Source organism: Marmota monax, unplaced genomic scaffold (genome assembly GCF_021218885.2).
Source record: "Marmota monax isolate L192 unplaced genomic scaffold, Marmota_monax_Labrador192_F-V1.1 WCK01_AAM20220418_F8-fsc00014, whole genome shotgun sequence".
Lineage (NCBI taxonomy): Eukaryota > Metazoa > Chordata > Mammalia > Rodentia > Sciuridae > Marmota > Marmota monax.
Window position 1 is genome coordinate 20709640 of NW_026695222.1, and position 20538 is coordinate 20730177.

A 20538-nucleotide genomic window follows, 5' to 3' on the forward strand; every position below is an offset into this window, starting at 1 on the left:
AACAGCTCTCTGCCTGGGCTACTGTAAGCAAATCCCAAGACAGAACAGGGCTAGTGCCTGCATGGCAAGCAACAAAGCCTTCTCCTTCCACTTTCTCTTCTACAATACGAGCTGTTGTGAGGATGAGGACACACAAATAAGTTTCCTGACAAGCAGTTTTTAACAACTTCTGAGTTGAACAAGATAGAGAGCTAACAGGAAAAAGAGAGGACCCGTTATCACAGAGGAAGCCAGACTTGATCCCAGGTAGCCCCATTCTCCTGGCCAGTATGGGTCTCCATTATGGGGGTTTCCACATGATGAAAATAATTTTGATGTTATGCAGATGAAGGGGATAATGTCAGTCCAAATGATCGTGTATGTAGAAGTACATTTTTACACTCCCAAAACCTCCATGGACTAGAACAGTGGAAGGTGTCTGATTCTCCTCTCTCATGTCAGCACCCAGTTCAGAACCTGGACCACAGCTGGTGCTGAGTAACTATGGCTAATCAAATGGAGGGAGGAACATAGGGGGAAAGGCAACAAGGAAAGGGGGGGACAAGAAAAGCTGGTGAGGGGTGAGAAAGAACAGCTAGGAGACAAAGCATGTGAGAAGGAAAAGGAGAGCCAGGGTAGGAGCCCCTGTGTCCCTTGGCCCTGTGTCTATGTCTATCACATTCTGCCCTTTCCCAGTAGCATCTCTCTGGCTATACACAGCAGACTGGGCACCCTGGCTTGGGCTAGAAAACCTTTTGCCAATTCTCTATTTTTCCTGGGTGTTTTGTTTTGTTTTGGGGTGTGTGTGTGTGTGTGTGTGTGTGTGTGTGGTGGTGGTGGTGGTACTGGGGATTGAATCCAGAACCTTGTACATGCAGTGCTCTAGCTCTAGCACTGAGCTATGCCCTCTATCCCTTTTTTTAAAAAAAAAAAAATATTGAGACAGGGTTTTGCTACATTTCCAAGGCTGGCCTGGAACTTGCGATCCTCCTGCTTCAGCGTCCAGTGTCACTGGGATTATAGGCATGTGCCACTATGCCTAACTTCCAGTTTTCCTCCTAAACCATCAAGGAATTTATACATCAGCTAAACATGGACACCATATGTGGAAATAGTCATTCTGCTATTGATATTTTCCTTATAAAAGCACATTGTTTTATGAGTGGGTGGAGGAACACTTTGTAAACTGTTAAATATGATGTAAATGCTAATTTCTATGCATTGCCCTGTAAAGGAACTCCCTGGGACGAACATCTCTGGAAGGCCATAAAAGAAAATGGTAAAAATAAATTAGGGAGAAACGCGGGTGGCAGCATACAGTGTCTGTTTTGCCAACATGCAGCCATGTATCCCCTCTCCAAACTCTGGCCCCAACAGGAGGGGATTTGCATAACTGCAGTGACAGATGCCACCACTTCCCAGCGGCCACCCGGCCTTGACAACTTTCAGGAAACAGTCTGCCAGGGTTCGCTTCAAATAAAAATCATTTTTTTAAAAAATCGCCAATCATTTATCCCTTTTGCAATTGTTATTAAAAATCTGATTTTTATAACTTGGAATTTTATCTTGAAAAGAAGAGATGTAAATGAAATGGTGGAGGTGTGCCTTCAAAACCATCCTAGGTGTTGAATTGCCCAAGCAGGCTTGCAAAAACAACAGATTTCTCTAAAACCCTCAGACGCATTTGAGCCATGTTCAAAAGACTGTGGCAGGGGCTGAGGTTGTGGCTCAGTAGTAGGGCACTTGCCTGGCAAGTGTGAGGCACTGGGTTCAATCCTCAGCACCACATAAAAATGAACAAATAAAATAAAGGTATTGTGACCATCTACAACTAAAAAAAAAATTAAAGAATGTGGCAGGTGTCCCACAAACACTAGCCTCTTTTTCCGACAGTAGCTTAGCCTGTCCCAGGACTCCCTTAACCAAACCCAGCTCTGAATTTTAACCATAACTCTGATTCCGTCACACACAAAAGAATTAGAATCCCAGGGTCACAGGGCTATTTGTGGAATGAATATTCGTACCCACTTTGCAAATGCATGATGTATGAACTGTATATATTTCTTTGATAAATTGTTTTTAAATATTTCCTCCTTTTTATTAATTGAAGAGGAGACTCATGTATCAATGCCATTTTTTCCTGTTTTTCACATAAATTATTTTCTTGCAATGTTCGTTTGTATTATTATTGCCGATATTAAGGCAAAGACTATTTTTGCCTTGTAAACAAGATTTTGCTTACAGCTAAATGAAAAGAAGTGAAGTTAATCACATTGAAATAATAGGTTTAAAAAGGTAATTCAGTGGTATTGGAATGAAGTTTAATCTTCAGCAATAGAAGCCATGCTGAGAGAAATGGCAGAAAAGCTTGTTCTGTAATTAAATGGTATTTATCATTGGCAGGTCAGCTGTGCTGGGTGAGAGGCTCCAGGACTCTACAGAAAAGGGGAAGGAACTCAGGCAGACAAAAAGGGCCTCAGGCAGAGCTGGGGGCTGCGAGGATGGGCTGGGGGAAGAGCTGGGTGCGTGCGGTGACCCCTCCTGCTGTCAGGCTTCAACCCTGCACACGTGTGCCTCAGTCCACAGCAGTGAGTTCAGCCAAAATGCTAGGAGCATCCCTCACATTTCTCCAGAAGAGACCCAAACTCACTTCTCCCAGTCAACATTAAACCACATGCACTTAAATATAGACAGAACTGATACCAAATCATGAGCTGGTAGCTTCACTCTTTTTATCTCTGGAATGGATTACTAAGGCATCCACTTTTATTAGAGTTGTGACATCTAGTGTGACACAGGATGTAATGGGCCATGTAACATGCCTGGTTCTGTAACGACACTACAGAACTATGTTCTATACTTCAGGCAGAGATAGTGCAGGTTAAGAATCTCTAGCTCAAAGAAAAAGCTGAGCTTTCTCTCAGGCAGCCTTCTGCAAATGTGGGCAAGCTCATCCTCACAGCCTCGAAGCCAAGGGTACCCACCCCAAGAAGATTCTAAAATGGCTCTCTGCATACATGGTCAAGTCCAAGAACAAAGTGAATCACTCCTTTAAGCCCCACCCCAGATTTCTCTTTCTGGACCTCCGATTTCCTCCTGGAGCTGAAGAATGTGAACCCCAATTGGCTTGGCTGGACTAGCCATGCTGTTCATTCCTGCCTTCAGTTCAAGTCCTGGATATGCCACTTGCAGGGGTGTGGTTTTAGATAAGTGAGCATCTCCAAATGGAAACAAGTAACAGTACCTGGTGGAGAAGAGGATGGATCTAGCTAATTCAGTAGAGTCCTTGACCTTGTGGAGAGGAGCCCTTTCCTCCATCTTACAATCCTTGCTAGTTGGTGACTCTGCCTTAGAGGCTTTGGTCCTTTGACTCACACACAAGCTCTGATGAGATCTTCATGCCACTACCCTGCAGAGTAACAAAAGACCCTGTGGAGGATGGTCCAGCTCTGGGAAGGACTTTTCTGTTTTTAACTCTGGCCTATTTTTCTGTCAAGGCGTTTGCTAGCAAGAACATCTCAAGCATCCTTGAGATCCCCCTCAATGAATCCAATTTCAGTATGTCTGTTTGACATTTGCAGGACCAGGGCTCACATGCTGGTAGAAGGTGCCTTAAACTCAGCTTCATCCTCAATCGGCCCATGTGCAAAAACACATTCTTCAACATCGAGGGCAGCTGAATCTGGCCAGATGCCAGCTTTCATCTCTAAGAAGCTCAAATTCGGGCCCTTTATTAGCTCTTCCATTTTTATTAGTGTTCCGGAGCAAAGTGTCTGCAGCTAAAGTTATTGAATTTTCACTAAAACCTAAATACATGCATGACCCTTTTGTACTTTCATGTTCAAAAAGGTACAGACTTCCAACTGCCATCTCCTGCCTCTTTCCGTATCTTTCCTCATTACAGGATGCGGTCCAAAACCAATACGAATTAAATAAATACCCCACTGCGAGCTGCACTTTGGAGAATTGTCTCATTGCCGTACAGATGTGGACTATCTCTAAACAGCACCAACATCTTGTATTTTATTTTATATTTGGGAGGGAAAAAAAAAGAACAAATTAAAATCCAAATAGTATCCAGGAAGGAAGTGTTTGCCTGGGTGAATGTTTGATTTCATTTTTCTCCCAGCATGCCCTCTTCTTTCATCACATAATGGCTCTTCTCAGCTAATCTGTCCTGAAAACCCGCAGGTAGAGATGTTTATTGATACAAGGCCGATGTGCAACTCAGTTTCCAGAGACCATTGAAAGTGCATAAATAGTAAATTTCACTTGATGTCGACTTATTAATGCAATTCCACTCTGAACATTTCTACAGAAAGAGGTTTTGCCAGATGGGAGATAAGTCTTACATTATGGATCTATATGGAAGAAAACATTTGGTTTCCATTCTAAATGACCCGTACAGGCTGTCCCAGTGATTGCATTTTTCAGGGCAAATCACCAAATTCAACGTCAATTACTCTGCCTCTTAGCAGTTAAAGAAGAAAAGAAGAGGTTTGTGTTTCTTTTTAGAAAGAGACCACTGAAATCTCATAGAAACCTTCAGCCCTCCTTTTCACACACACACAACCAATCACTTTTGTGATTTTATAAGAGCAACTTTGACCATGATTTGCACAGAATTCACAAATTCAACGTCCTGGAGCAGCTGGTAAGTTTGAATCCGGAACATAATATCCACAGATATCCATCCCTTTAGAACCCCCTAGGAGCCAGATTTGTTGGACAGAAATGCAGGGCAGGGGAACTCACCGTTCCTTTATGCAGATTGTGGAGAAATATAGCAGGAGGAGACATGCACTCTACAAGGCTTTATGGTCCATCTATGGAACCAGAATAGGAAATCAATGGCTAAGTCCAGACTGGGGCACTGAATTCTTCCAAGTAATCGTTTTTTCCTTCCTCCAGCCCCTGGCCCCTCCTCTACTGAAGTCTTAACATCATCTTGCTCGTTTAGAGCATAATTGAGACTCCACTTTTATTTCATCATCCTTCCCCTTTCATTGATCATTGCTAATTTTCTGGCTCAATGCCATCTGGGGAATGGGTTTCCTAACGCCAGCAGATGTGCAATTGGAGTCACTGGGATAAAAATGGGTTTGTGCTTTGTCTCAGGAGCCAAGTCAGCTGGTGTGAAGAGCTGACCAGGGCCTCAGGGAATCTGTCAGCCCACTCAGATTTAAGAAAATATCTACCCCGATTCGAGGAGTTTGCCTGGCATCTCCAAGAACATGGCCTAAATGTCTTCCCCCATGCAACAAAGACCCCAGCATGATAAAGAAAGTGATCCCTTCCCCCACAGGTGCAAAAAGAGTGGGTGGCCAACTGCAGCTGCACCTCCAAGTAGCCAGATGTGAGAACAGTACATCTGTCTGCAGTTTCTCTTTTCAAACTGAATCACTGACTCCTCACTCATGCTTAAGAATATGTGCCAAGGAGAGATTCAAAACCACAAAGTCCCACGCCCCCGCATCCTGTACCAGGATGGGGGCAGGGAAAATGTATAAGGTGCATGTGTCAAAGGCTTGAACGCAGGCAAGTGTAAGCCCAGAAAGAAGAAAGCCTGACAGAAAGGATCAGAGAGGAACTGTTCTCAACACAGTATCCCAACATAATGTCACGCCATCCCAGGAGGGAAAAAAAAAATAGTAACTGCAAGAAATGTGATAGAATTGTGAAAATTATATGAAATCAGTATCATAGGTTGTGAACACAAATCACACTTCTGTTTGTTCTTTAACCAGGTAAAAATGGTAACATTGTCATCTAGATATGAAACAGAGGCTATGATATCACAGGAGAAGTCATATATCAATGTGCTCTCCAAGTGATCTGCATGCTCCCACACAACCTGCCCCTCATCTTATACCCATGGCAATGGAAGCCTGATATCAAAGTTTAAAAAGCAAGATGTAGCTAAGTATTTAAGGCTTGGAAGCAATCATGTGCTACAGTCATCTTGTAACAAAGTGCCAACTGTAAATTTTCAAGAAATTTGCAAGGTGATTAACATCATGCTGGTAACTTGAAACTGGCCATCACAAGAGCATTTACACCGTGGAAGTGGTCAGAAGCTGTAAGTCAGGGCTTTGTTGTTGTCGTCATGGTTGTTATTGTTGTTGTTTCAAAAAGCATGTTGTTAACCATTTACTCACTCATATTTGGAGATCAGTCAGCATGATGATTAGACTTAATTCAATCCACTTCTCTTTTGATGCCTCCAAACCTCTTAAGTCCCCTACTTCTTAACAGGCATCAGCAAACAGCTTGGGTTCCCATTAGAGTAAATGAGAAAAGGAGCCACAAGAAAGAATGAGCCTTAAAGATCACATTCCTGACTCGCTAAACCATCCTGGCTTTGAGCTATTGGAGGAGATTGTCACTTTAGGTTCTAATTGGTCAAAGCTTTCTGCTGCTCTAAAAATTTAGCTTTTTCTTTGGGACTGCTTCTGGGGATATTTTCCTGTTTTATTCTTCAGAAGGATGACTTATATAAGGTCACATAATGAATCTACAACGTTATAGGAGAAAGACCCTGAATCCTGAACCCAGCTTGCTACAGATTCTTGTGATCTCAGACAAGTCCATTTCGCCTTCTCTCTGATGAAGGGGGTGGGCTTGATGGTCTTTCTGGTTCTGAAATTCTGACATTCAACTCTGAGTCCTTGTCTAAATGGACTCTTGAGGGAGTGTGGTGAATTTAGGAAATGGAAAGATAAGATGGGATTTAATCTTGATCATGGAGTCCTTCCGAGTCTGAAGATCTGCATATTTTCTGCATAACCCATGAGCCCTTGGGTAAAGAAGATCAGGAACCACTTGGGTTATGTAGGAATATCACAGTCAGACCATGAATCGAGGTATCTGAGTCACACAGATATGAATTGAAATCCCAGCTCCTCCACCCTCGTGAAAATTTACTTATCCTCTCTGATCTTTTATTTTTTTCATCTGTAAAATGGATCATAATAACACTCACTAATAAAGCTTTCATAAGAATTAAATGAAAATTTAAAAAGAAAAAAAAAAAGAATTAAATGAGATAAAACGTGAAATGCTTAGCATCATACCACACAGATTAAGCACTCAATCATCAGCTGCTATTCATATTATCCACCACTATCATCACCATCACCTGGAGTCACTCAATTAATGAGCCTCCTAAAAGATACCCTTTAAGAAGCACTAGGTCTGAAATAAGATCCTCTGCCTTGTAGATGAGATCTCCTGACTCCACGGCCCATGGCATTGTTTCCTGAGTCAGAGGATGCTCCAAAGAGGGGGTTGTTGGGGAGCAACTAGGCCACGAGACTTTACGGGATGCTGCTAACTCTGAATACCTTTGCTGCCACTTAGGCTAAGGCTGCCCCAGTGACCCACTCTCCCCAGAGCCAGGCTCCCAGCAAGGCACACCCACTTCCTGAAGCCTTCTCTCAGGAAGGAAATCCCAGTCATCATAAAAGGAAAATAAGGAAATAAAATCTTAATAGGATTTCATAGATGATATAAAATCTCTACAACTCTGGGTGACAGACACTAAAAAAGATCATTTAGAGAGAAAACGCTTTCTAAGACTTCCTGTGGAACTGGTTGTCTGAAGACACTCGGGTGGTGGTCATATATAACGTCGTCAATGGGAGGTAGTGCCAGCAGGGGCTGGGCTGGATGGGGTGTGGGATCCAGGGAGAGTAACTTGCCTCACCGAGCATGCTCGAGGAGTCGTGAGATAATGCCAAGACATACGGTCCTCTCTTCCTCATGCCCTCCTCCCCATCCTTCAAGCCTTGGCTAAGCTACTGACTTTCCTGGAACCTTCCCTGAACCCCCAACAGACGTAAGCTCTCCACTGCCTTCCCAGCCTTTCTTTTGCATATATTTCTCAGAATGTGTCCACAAAACATTATCGTTGGTATCAGCTGTGGAAAGAGGCTCCTGGGACCCACACCGAGACTTGCTGTTTTCAGAATTTCTGGGGTGAAGCTCAGATGTCCACTTCTTTATCAAGTTCTCTAGGTATAAGTCATCTTTCATCTGAGACCTAATAGCAAGAAGGAGTCTGTCATGTGATGAGCAGCATTCCAAAGAATGACAAATGCAAACGTCCTGAGGTGGAAAAAGAGTTTGAAAAGTCTGAGGAACAGTCTAGAACACAGCATGGCCAGAGATGAACGGGTAAGGGACATAATGGTAGGAGTTGAGATTGTCAATATATATCAGGAACTGGGTCCTGAAGGGAGTAGAGTCTAGATCTGATTCCAAGTTTAATGGAAAGCCACTAAAGACCTATCCTGAAAACTGGAATAATGGTCCCAACTCTTTAGTCCACGATTCCTCATGGCACAGACCGTGCTTCCTTTCTCCTTGACTTTGAACTTGGCCACATCACTTGCTTTGAGCAATGGGAGGTAGTGGGTCTGTTGGGAAACAAGGCTTAGAATGTTCTTGCACACATGGGCTTGCCTTCTAGTGACCATGATTTTTCACTATGAAAAGAATGTGTCTTGGTAGCCACTGATCTGAAGAGGATAAAAAGTCTTGTAAGACCAGGAGTCAAATCCCATGTAGATCAGCCAAGCCTCATTCAACCCTCAGACACATAGTAAGAAATAAATTCTTGTTACTGGGTATCATTGAGTATGAGAGTGATTTGTTATACAGAAATACTGTGAGAACAAATGTCTGATGAAAGTTTTAAGTAGAGGGGTGTTTTGTTTTGCTTTGTTTTTACACGATAACTTTATTTGATTTATTTATTTTTATGTGGTGCTGAGGATCAAACCCAGGGCCTTGCACGTGCTAGGTGAGCACTCTACCGCTGAGCCACAACACCAGCCCCAAGGGGTGTTTTGATTTGCCTTTTCTTTTCTTTTTAAGACCACCCTGGAAGCTATGAGGAGACTGGATTATAAAAGACAGATGTGGAAAAGGAAAATGAGTTCTAAGCCCATTGCAGTTTCCTGGGCAAGACCCCCACCATGGGGTTAGGCTGTGTTGGTAGCAGAGATGGAGAAGAAGTATGTGGGTTCTGGAAGTACCTGGGAGATAAGGACTGACAGGACTCTCTACTAGACTGAGTTTGGGGGTGTGAGATCAGGACCACAGCATCACACAATCCCAGGAGGCTGCACATGGAGTATGCAGCGCAGTCTGGCACCTCTGATCATGGAAGAGAAAAAGACAAATCAAAGATGGTGAATGCCTTCTAGACTCTTGGCTTCTATAACTGAGTGGATGGTGGGTCCATTTACCAAGAGAGGGGGGAACTGAGAGGAAGAAGGTTGATAGAAAAGGGCAAAAGGGACCAGGAGCTCTGTTTCAATCATGTTGAGTTTGAAGTGTCCATTAGACATCCAGATGTGGACAGCAGACCTCTGGATCCAGAGCTCAGTGGAGCATCAGGGCTGAAGTTATAAATGAATGAACCAACATTCAACGGCAGGGCTTGGCTGGCTCTTCCCTCTTCTACCTCTTCACGGAACACTTGGCTCTTCGTTCTCCTCTAAGGCCCAGTTCAAATGTCTATGCCAGGTAGAATTAGTCATTCTCACCTCTGTGCTCCCAGAGTTCTTTGTAAAACTCTCACACATTACAAAATAGCCTGTCCCATCACTAGACCGTGAACTCTGGGAATCCTTGTATTTCCCACACCTCGCTGGACCCTTGGCACAGGGAAGAAGCTCAATAACACCCACTTCCTTCCTTTAAGGCATTGGACAGGCCACTTCAGAAGTAATAGTCCATTTAAACTACTTAGAGGCACAGCAGGTATATTGTCATTCCATTTTGAAGTTGATCAAACTGAGCCCTTGAGGGGTTCAAGTCCTGTCCAAAGTGTCTGCAAGTAGAAGCTCGGGATCTGTCTGGTACCACTATTGGGACTCTTCCCATGTTGCCTCTGCCCCATCCTTGCCTCCTCCTCTCCTCCCTCCTCCTGCTTCTCTGCAGCCCTCCTCCTCTCTGGCAGGTCTCCCACACTGCCTGCGCCTCCACACAGGATGTGCTTCCTGAAGTTCCTGGTCCAGATGGCCCGCGGAAGCTGCTCCTCATAAATCACCAGGCCTCGCAGAGCTGTGCTCAGCCACTTTCTCCTCTCAATCTCCCCAGGTCCCGGTGCGTGGGCCCCATCTGTCCAGTCAGCAGAACTGGCTCCTCCAGCCCAGGGAACATGCCTGTGGCCCCCTCCCCACCAGTGCCAGGAGCCATGGAACAGATTCCTGGGAACTGATGAGGGGCCTCCCAGACATCTCCATCAGGGACTTGGAGGTGAACCCATGGGATGGGCAGGATACAGGAAGAGTAGTGCTTAAACATTTGCCTCAGGTAGATGTGCAAAGTGGTCTCGAATCCAGCTGCCAGCTAGACTCCATCACCCCTGAACACTCAGACCTCTGCTCCCTAAGATACCATGGCACAGTGCAGATACATGCTTGGCACCACAGTGTCCTCAAATACCTTCCCAAATACAGAACAGCAGCTTCAGTGACAGTCCACCTGAGTCCCAGAACATTTTGGATGCATCAATTCCCTTTTCTGAACTTTTTTTATTTGTAAATTGCTGATAATAGTACCTGCCACACAGCATTGCTCAGGCACCAATAGATAGTCTTTCAAAATGGCACATGGTGAGTCCTTAGTACATGGGAGGAATATAAACACAAGGCACCTCAGGGTAGGCACCCTTCAAAAAAAGGGGCAAAAGTGGGGGTAACAGAGATGTGGGCCCTTCCTTTCCATTCCACATCATCTCTTTCATGTCACCACAGCACAGATTGAGCTGATGTGTAATTTTCCTGTCTTAAAATTGGGCGGGGGGCTTCATAATCACCTTTGGCAATAATTCTTCTCATTTTATAGTCTGTGACTTAAAAACACAGTTGGAGGCAATATCTTGAAGGCTGTGCAAAGTAAACTAGCTGCCCACCAAGTTACAGGCTCCCATTCCACAAGGTTGTTGGACCACAGTCACCCAGGCAGGATGACATTTTCCAGCCCCCTCTGATAGATGGAACAGTGTGACTCCTTCTCATCACTAAAACATGAGTGAAAATGCTGTGTTTCTTCCTTACGTGGAAAGGTGTTTGAGAATCAGGTACCCTCTCTCCATCTTCTCTTTTTCTATCTGTTAGCTTGAAGAAAGGACACTTAAGATCCAAGGAGATAGTGGAGCCTTGATCCCTGAATGACTCTTGGAACATAGCCCTAGCACTGCCAATCAAGAACTCACATTCAACTTTGCTTGAGGGAAAATTGTTTTAAGCCATTAATATTTTTAATATTTCAGTTTTTCTGTTACAGTAGTTAGCATTACCCTAGCAAACACAAAGGTGTTCAAAGATTCAAAATAGTATAAAACATATAAACAATAATGACAACGCAACCATGACTACAGTGTTACAATACCTCATAGAATCTGCAAAAAAATCTCCATTATTTGACAATTTAATGGAGATCTTTCATCCATATGCTCTTTTATATACTCATAAAGCATCAATCTTGACTCTTCTATAATATATGTCCTTTAGCATCTGGTCACATGATACATGCACCCACTGGGAAAATTAGCCTGATTTCCACCTGGGAGATACCCTGCTTCCAATCTCTGGGTTCCAACAGCAGCAGATGACCTAAGCCTGGCCAAAGTTCTGCATGCACTAGTCGTAATGATTGGCCTATGAGAAGGCATGAGGCCTACACAAGTTGAATCATCAATCACAATAAACATCAGGACTTCGTCTGGGTGTTCCAGGAGAAGCACCATTTCTCTTTTCTGCTAGATTTAACCCTAGAAAGATGCTGACAACCACCTCACACCCACAGGAGAGAGCAAGCGAAGGGAGAATATTGTCAACATGGCAGAAGACAAGCCTAAAGAGGGAGGGAAAACAAGTCCTGATTACATGGAACCGTGGCCTTTTCATTTAGCAAATCAATAAATTCCTTTTTTATTCCTAATTCCAATCCTTAGAAAGGATTTTTATAAACCTTGCAAACCAAACAGTTCCACCTGGAACTCAGCTGAGCCACCATTTGGCAGAGCACCTCTGAAGGATTGGAAGCTCCCCAGGAGGAAAACCTCTGGTCTGGAGAATGCCATTTAAACAGTCTTGCACAACCAAATCCTTTTCCAGAATCTTCCCTCCTCCCTGCCTTTCCCTTGGCCCCTGTGCCATCTTCCCCATCTCCACCCCAACTATGCTGAATTCTCAAAAAGCAAAAATCCTTCTCAGAGCCTTGTCTCTCCTATTTCTGTGTCTTTACCCACCATCTTTTCCCATCTATCCTAAATATCCTAAACGATCTTCTGAGCTTCCCTCAAACCTCATCTCTTGTGTGGATTCTTCTCCTAACAACACCTTTCAAACTAATCAAATTCCTCTCTCTCTCTCTCTCTCTCTGTTCATTTTTAACAAAATAAATCCGGCCCTTTAAAAAAAAAACAAAACGCCCAACGAGTCATTGGGCCCAGTTTCAGCATGAGGTCTCACTGAAACCACTTCAGGAAGGATAACACCACCACAGACTTCCTGGGAGGAGGAGATGGAAACCCACCTCAGAAGACCAGAGGAGGGAAGAAAATGAGCATCGCTAACTCATTCCCAAGGTCTGGGCCTGAGAAATGCACAGGAGAGCCAATTGCTGAAAAAATAATAATCCTCAAAGAAATGAAGCCTTTTTCCTCTGCAGGAAAGTGACTCAGAACCTTTCCTGTTCTCACCATCTGTCCTCAACTCCAAATACTTCACCTCTCTGCTGGTCCTCGAGTGACCAGGCATGTTTCCACCTCAACACCTGTATTGGTTATGTATCGCTGTGTAACAAATAACCCCAACTGGTAGCTGATTGAAACACTAAAAACATCATTAAACCCCACAGAGTTCATGTGAATCAGGAATCTGGGTGCAGCTTAGCTAGGTGATTCTGCCTCCTCACACACTTCAAAAATTAGCCCTGGCTGTTGGCAGGAGTCCTCAGTTCCTCCGCAGATGGACCTCTCCATAGAGCTGCTTGAGTGTCCTAACGTGGCGGCCAGCTTCCCATAGAACAAGTGACTCAAAGGAGTAAAATTCAAGCCAGAATCTCTTTTATGACCCAAACATGGAAATTGCATTTTCAGAATATCCGATGGTTATACAAGTCTCCCTGTTCCATGTGGGAAGGCACTCCACAGGGGTATGAACTCCAGGGTCACTGGGAACCTCTTGGAGGCTGGGTTTCACTGTAAGTTTGCCCTTCATCATTTTCTCTAATATTCTTTCTTCAACTATCCCCATGGTTCTCTGTTTTATAGTCTTCAACTCTTCATTCCAAAGTCATTTTTTTCAAAATTTTCTTTCCTGATTCACTTTTTTTCAGAGCACATGTCATCAAGAATATATATATTTATTTTTGGGGTTTTGAGTTTTAATTCTAGGCTTATAGAAAATCAACAAAGATAGTACATAGAGTTCCCATATGCTCTTCATCCAGTTTCCCCTGATGTTCTGATTGATTTGTTTTTGCATGTTTTTTTCCCCCATCTTCCCCCATTAGAACATAAAGTCCAGAACAGCAGAGACTTTTGTCTATTTGGTTCACTGATTTATGTCCAGTGCCCAAAAACATTGCCTCACCCACAGTAAATGTTCAACAAATATTTATTGGAGGAATAAAAGGACTATTCTAGCAAAAAAAAAAAAAAAAAGCCTGCTCACTGGCCAGTTTACCTTGAAGTTCTGAATGGAACTTCAGAAGGTGCTTAACATTGGCTGACCCATGGAACTTAGATGACCTAAAATTCAGGTAGGAAAATTGATGAATGAAAAAAGTAAAAAACATGACTTGCTACAAAATAATAAAGTAATAAACCACATTTGTCCTTTGTTCTTTTTGGTATGGTTTGCTTTACTGTTGATAAAGTAAATTAGCTTTATGTTTATGTCAATAATCTGTCTCCATCTATCCACAACACTGATGCAGTTATTTCCCTGGATAAAACAATCAGACAAAGCATTGTTTAGCAAAGAGGAGGAATAACATCCCCAAGTCCACAAAAATCACACATCCTGAAATCCCTCACCCTAGTGCAGTTGTTCCCAGTGACCTGCTGAGCCCTTCCTTGTAGGAATGCCCATCTGGAAGGCTCCTGATCTATCTCTTTGTTCTCTTGGAAAATTATCCCAACTAAACAATCTCAGGATTACGCCTATGGATTCCCTCTCCACGAGCCCAGTAAGCCTTGGCAAATTCTCACTGAGGGACTGACATCCATCACGTGGCCCTGAGCCCCTCCAGGCCCTGGAAGCCCCGTTCTCAGCTCCCTGACAGTTTCTAACCCACTGTCGCTGAGACAATGGACTGTGACTGGGGCAGTGAGGGTACACTGAGCACGTGCTAGGAGCCTGGCACTGTCCTGGGTTCTCTGCAGATACCTAAACCTATTGCCATTCAGCACCACAGTTGACACAAGGCGGATGGTGGTCTCCAGAGTTCAAAAATGACAACTATTGCCTTGGGCACTGCTATGAAGCTTAAATAGGGTGCTAAAAGGTTTAGCATTCCACTGGCATTGTGACGTTTCAGTCAAGGACATCCTGCCAATGAGAAAAACAAAGCACAGAAAGGCAAAAGGACATGACTGAGACGCACAGCTGATAAAATGAAATTGGGTCCCAGTCTGCCCGGTCCTCCACCCTACATATATGTGACGAATACACATATATGCAATAGCCATATGTTAGTGTCACTCAAAGAATGCCATGTTTGAATACAGATTGCCCACAGCAGAATCCCTGGTCCATGAAGCAGGATCCCAGAGCCCATCCCAAACCTCCAGAATTGGAAACTTCCAGGATGAGGCCCAGGGATCTGCAACTGTCACCAGTTTCTCTCAAGGCCCAAAGTGCCTGAGGCCAGCCCACCTCTCCTGGACCTGATGGAAGTCAGTTTGTGCTTCTACCCTCCAGGTAGTTTGAAAGCAAGTGATGGCGACATTCTTTGGAGGTGTATAGGTTGGTTAAGGCAGTTATCATCCCAAACCCACACACCATCTGAAAGGTGAGTCAAGCCAAGCTTCTTTGAGTCAGGAATCCTCGAATGCAGAGAAGTGAGCCTCAGGGCTCAAGGAGAACCATCTCAGCTGGTGGAAAGGCAGAGGGAACCAAAAGAGAAGCCCACCTAGTGATCAGCACAGAGCTCACGGGAGGGTCCACAGGTCTAATCATGCCGCCCAGTGAAACGAGAGGCTTTCGTGCCAGAGAGAACATTTTGACAAGGTGCCTTAGAACTCAAAGGAGATTTCTTTGAAGTGTAGTGAGCAGGGTGATAGGAAGAGCCAAGTAAGTGTGGGACACACGTCCTTCAAACAGATCAGCCTTGAGGTATACCTGGCAGAACAGCTGGAGAATCCTTGCAGGGACACTGGATAGCAGGCCAGGGGCTGCCCACCATCCCCACGCTGATGGACCACACAGCTCCACCTGGGGTTCAGCTTCCCCTGGGAACCAGGAACAATTCACCTGCAGGACCTCACCTGACCCAAAAGAATGCTGAAAGAGACCTCAGTTGGCCGAGATTTTAAAACTGGGGAAAACGAGGTTGCTTGTTTGGAGTCACAGAGCAGAGGTGGTCGAGCTGAGATTTAAATTCAGCCTTAAATGTCATCTTCCCTTCACAAGGAGCTACAGGCAATGGAGCTGGGGACAGAGATGCTGATTCAGTACCTCAACATGCCCCCACCACAGGCCAGAGAGTTGTGGCCCAGTTCAGTAGGCAGCCGGCAGAATTGTCCCTGGGCTTCAGTTTGGAGACCCACCCATGGAGACCCACAACCCCTAAAATACTTGCTGGCTCCAGGGATCAGGATGTAGACATCTCTTGGGGCACAGTATTATTCTACCTACTACACCCACAAACCCCTATTCATCTCCCCATATGCTTGGGGTGGGGAGCAGGGAATAGCCTGTAGTAACAGCCCAGCCACAGGTCATCACCCTGTCCTTGGGGTCTCTAGAAAAAAGTCTTAACCACCTCAGACTTTGAGCCACCTGCTCCTCTGCTCCAGGCTCCCAGTTCAGGCTCAGCTCCTGTTTCACTGTGGAGCATCCCAAGCTGGACCAGCCTCCCAGGCTTCCAGACTCATCTCTCAGCCCTTGATGGAGGAAAATTCCTTCCTATTATTTGATAGGCTGAGCAGGAAATGCAGAACACCCCCATGGACCCCTGCCCCTCACCAGCCGCACTATTAATATTTGGCACCAGAGTGGTACTTTCGTTACAGAGGAAGAGTCTCCACTGGCACATCATCAACACCAGAGTCCAGAGTTACGTTAGGGTTGACTCCTGGAGGTTTACATTCTATGGATTTTGACCTGTATTCACCCTGAACAGTGCCATACACAGTATTTTCACTGCCCTAGAAATCCTCTGTGCTCCAACTGCTCATCTCTCCATCACATCCAGCCCCTGGCTAGTACTGACCTTTTTATTCTCTCCATAGTTTTTCCTTTTCCAGAATATCATATAGTTGGAATCATACAGTATGTGGCCTTGTCAGTAAGCCTTTCACTTAGTAACATGCATTGAAGGCTCATTTTCAAAGGTTCACTTTTTAGCACCAAATAATATTCCATTGTTTGGAATTTATCCATTTGGTTATTTATCCATTAGCCTGTTAGAGGACATGCAGGTTGCCTCGATGTTGTGGCAATTCTGAGCCAAGAAGCTTTTCGTAGCCCAGCGTGGTGGTGCACACCTGTAATCCCAGCGACTCAACAGACTGGGGCAGGATGATGACCACAAGTTCAAGGCCAGCCTCAGCAGTTCAGTGAGGTCCTAAGCAACTTAGTAACATAGTAAGACCCTGTCTCAAAAAAAAATTTTTTAAAGGTCTAGGAAACACAGCTCAGTGATAAACCACCCTGAATTTAATTTCCAATACCAAAAAAAGGAAGCTTCTCATATGGATATTTTTTAATAGCTACACATGACAGCACAATTATCTTGACAATTCAGACATTTTCATATGCATATTTTTAATTCTTATTATTGTCACTACAGTTCTTCCTATTAATACAAGTTACCAACATTGAGCAAATAAGAAAAATGTTCTTAATCTGCTACCCCAAGGATGGTTTTAACTTATTGTTTTCTAAAGATGATCATACTGTAAATTTCACTCTCCGGTTGTTTATTTTCCCCTTAATCTGTTGTGGAACATTTCTGCTGTCTGGGAGACTTGGTCTAATCCATGCGTAACTTCCACCTAGGGTTCTGGGGTTCCAGGGATGGTTGCACAAAGACTTATCCAATCAGATCATTTTGGTGGATGTGCAGATTGTTCCAGATGATTTACACCTGCAGATTCTTGAGAGGGACAAAGTTCTCACTCCCCCAACCCAGCCCCATGGGGCCAAGATGGGCCAGCCTATCCCCCACTGCCCTCCCTCCTTAAACAGAGGTGAGGCAATATTCAGGAAAGAAGAGACCATCTTCAGGAGCCAAGAAGGGTCTGCAGAGGGTGGCTGCTAATGTCCAGGAAGATGAAGACTAAACAACACTCATCAGGCTGGTGACCCAGAGCTACTCCTTCATGCCCTCACCTGACCTCAGGGGCTCCTGCCTCCTGGGGGAAAGGCAGCAGTAGGAGAACCCAGGGGCTACCCAAATTGCTACTAACCTTGTGTGTACTCGGCCTGATGTCCCATGCCTTTCTCAGCTCCCCTTCAGCAGTCCTGCAAGCAGCCTGTTATTCCCACTTTACAGACAAGGAAACAGGCTGAGAGTGTCACCTGAAGTCTCGTAGCTGATAAGTCAAAGAGGCAGAGTTCCCGCCCAGTGGCTGGAACCAAAGCTGGGTCAGTCACCCCCACTGGAGGGGTGGCCCCCCAGCCCACCCTAAAATGACCTGATGACTTTTGGGGAACCAGCTGACTCCCAATATCCAAAGTTCCCAAAACACAAGTGGTTTTTGCATTGGGTTTCTTTCTTTTTTTTTTTCTTTTCTGCTGCTGTTTTAAATTTTTAATTAAAAAAAAATCACAGTTACATTATTTTAAAATCACTCAAAGTGAAGAAAAAAGAAGAAGCCCTCAGACCCACTTTCAAGAGGTAACTTTACACATGGCACACTCCTGTAATCCCTGCAGCTCAGGAGGCTGAGGCAGGAGGATTGTGGGTTCAAAGCCAACCTCAGCAAAAGCGAGGCGCTAAGCAACTCCGTGAGACCCTGTCCCTAAATAAAATACAAAATAGGGCTCAGTGGTCGAGTGCCCCAGACTTCAACCCCCAGCACTCTTCCAAAAAGAGGCAACTTACATGGCCAGTTTATGGGGTGTTATGCATAACCATCCTCTAGGCACCAGATGCGTTCAGTAATGGTGCTTATTTCATCACCATAGGTTTCCCAGGGTTTACACCAAGTATTATCATCCCCACCTAACAGATGAGGAAACTGATGCTCAGAGAGGCTAAGCCACCTGTTAAGGCTCACACAGCTAGCAAGGGGCAAGACTGCAGTAGAGAGACCACCCTTTTCACAGCACACTCTGTCTGTGAAGAGGGGTGGCTAAGAAAAACTGAACCATGCCTTAAAAATCAAAGGCCCAGAAACCCTGGGGCCTGGGGAGGAAGTCATCCTTCAACACCCAGCAAATATGAAGCACCTACTGAGTGCTAATCATTTGTCCCTTGGTACCCCAGGGCCATCCTAAGCAAGAGTCGTCCCCCCAACCCGGAATGGGGGTGACTTGAAAGCTGGTGGCAGACACAGTGAGAGTGAAGGGAAACTGGTGTCCACTGGAGTGGGCACAAGTGAGTCTGCAGGGGGTCCCAGGATGAGGCCCCCATGGCGGCTCCACTCCCCATCATTCCTTCCTTTCAAGCTCTCAGAAACGTGCTCATTGCAGATCTATCTGGGTCACAGGACCAAAATAAACATCATTTGAATAATCTCAGGCTGACAGCCTCGCAGGATGGACAGGAAAATTACTCCCTGGGAAAGGCAAAGCTGAGCGCGTCACCAGAGGCACACATAGGGTGTGTCAGTCACCCAGTGCCTGCAGGGAACACTCACCGAGACCCTTGGCTCAGTGCTGGGGAGGAGACAGCAAGACACAGACGAGAGGACTGGGGACCATAGGCCAAACGGTCGGCGGCTTCACTATGGCCGCTAAAGGAGGTAGCATTTGAATCCAGGTCTCTCTAACCTCAAGCTCTCCTCCCTCCCTCCTTAGAGGAACCATCTGGAGTTGGGTGACCCATCACTGAGGAAGCCCAGGGTCTCCTTGGCAACCCACGACTCCATCTCCAGTAGCAGGAAGGTTCACGTGAGCCAGCCAAGCTCTGGATGTCCAGATCAGACACTGACCCTCTGCCAGGCCCTGAGCTTGGTACCTTATATACAGCCTGACATTTTAACCCCATGAATTAGTAGGTCCTATTATTTTCCTCCTTCCACAGATGAGAAAACAGAGGCTCAGAGAGATACAGTAAAAAGTCCAAGGAGGCACAGTCAGCCAGAAGCGAAATCTCCTCTTGGACATAACCCTGTCTGTCTGCAGAGTTCTTGCCATACCCTTCGAACCTCAAGGTTATACCTGCTGCTGGACAAGCAGCCCAGCACCACGAAGCAGGAAATCTAGACTCAGCTTCCAGCTCTGCCCCTTCCCGAGTCCACCAGGCAGATGATCAGGTGTCTCTGGGCTTTGTTTCCTCATCTATAAAATGGGTAAGAGTAATCCCTGCCTCACGGGCTGCCATGAGAGTCAGACGAGACAGACCTCAGTGGGATAATCACAACAAGGACAGCCCCCCAAAACCTGCCAGTGTGGCCCTGTGAGCCTCTGCCCCACGCAGCCTCTCTCCATCCCCGGCTGGCGGGGCTGGAGGCTGTGCTGGCGGGTAGACCGGGCGCGGGTGTTTCCCCTCCTGGTGAGCCGTGCGGAGGGTGCCAAGCGTCCCCTCTCCCTTTCTACGCGTTTTCGTGACCTACTGCCAACAGCTCTTTGCTGGGCCGCTGCCACCATTTACCCAGCACAAGAAAACTGCCTTTCTTCCCCCATTTAGGGTCTGGTTTTAATTTCTACAGTATTCTCTTTAATAACAATGCCTAATTAAAACATCTGTTAAAAAGTCTGTAACATTAACTTTACAGGGAGAATTTAATAGAATTATATTGGAATTGCAGGCATTTAACGGGCTTCCTAATTAGGCTTTTCTTAAAAAAAAAAAAAAAGGAAGAAGAAGAAAGAAAGAAACATTCTGCAAATTAAAATCCAGCCTCTCTTTTATGATAACGTAGGCTGAGGGTCCAGTGGCTGGAGAGGACAGGCTGGGGCAGGAAGAGAGAAGGGAGCCCAGCCACCCAGGCTCATGAAACCTCCCAGGAGAGGAAAGTGGGGGAGGGAACCTGCCCGGGACATCAGGCTCCACGCTGGGAGCTCTCTCCGGGATCATCTCAAAGATGTCCCGACAACAACTGGAAAATATTTCTAGCCCCACTTGACTGATGAAGAAACTGAGACAGAGGAGCAAGTGATTTACTCAAAATTACAGCCATGAAATTGCAAACCCTTCAACGTA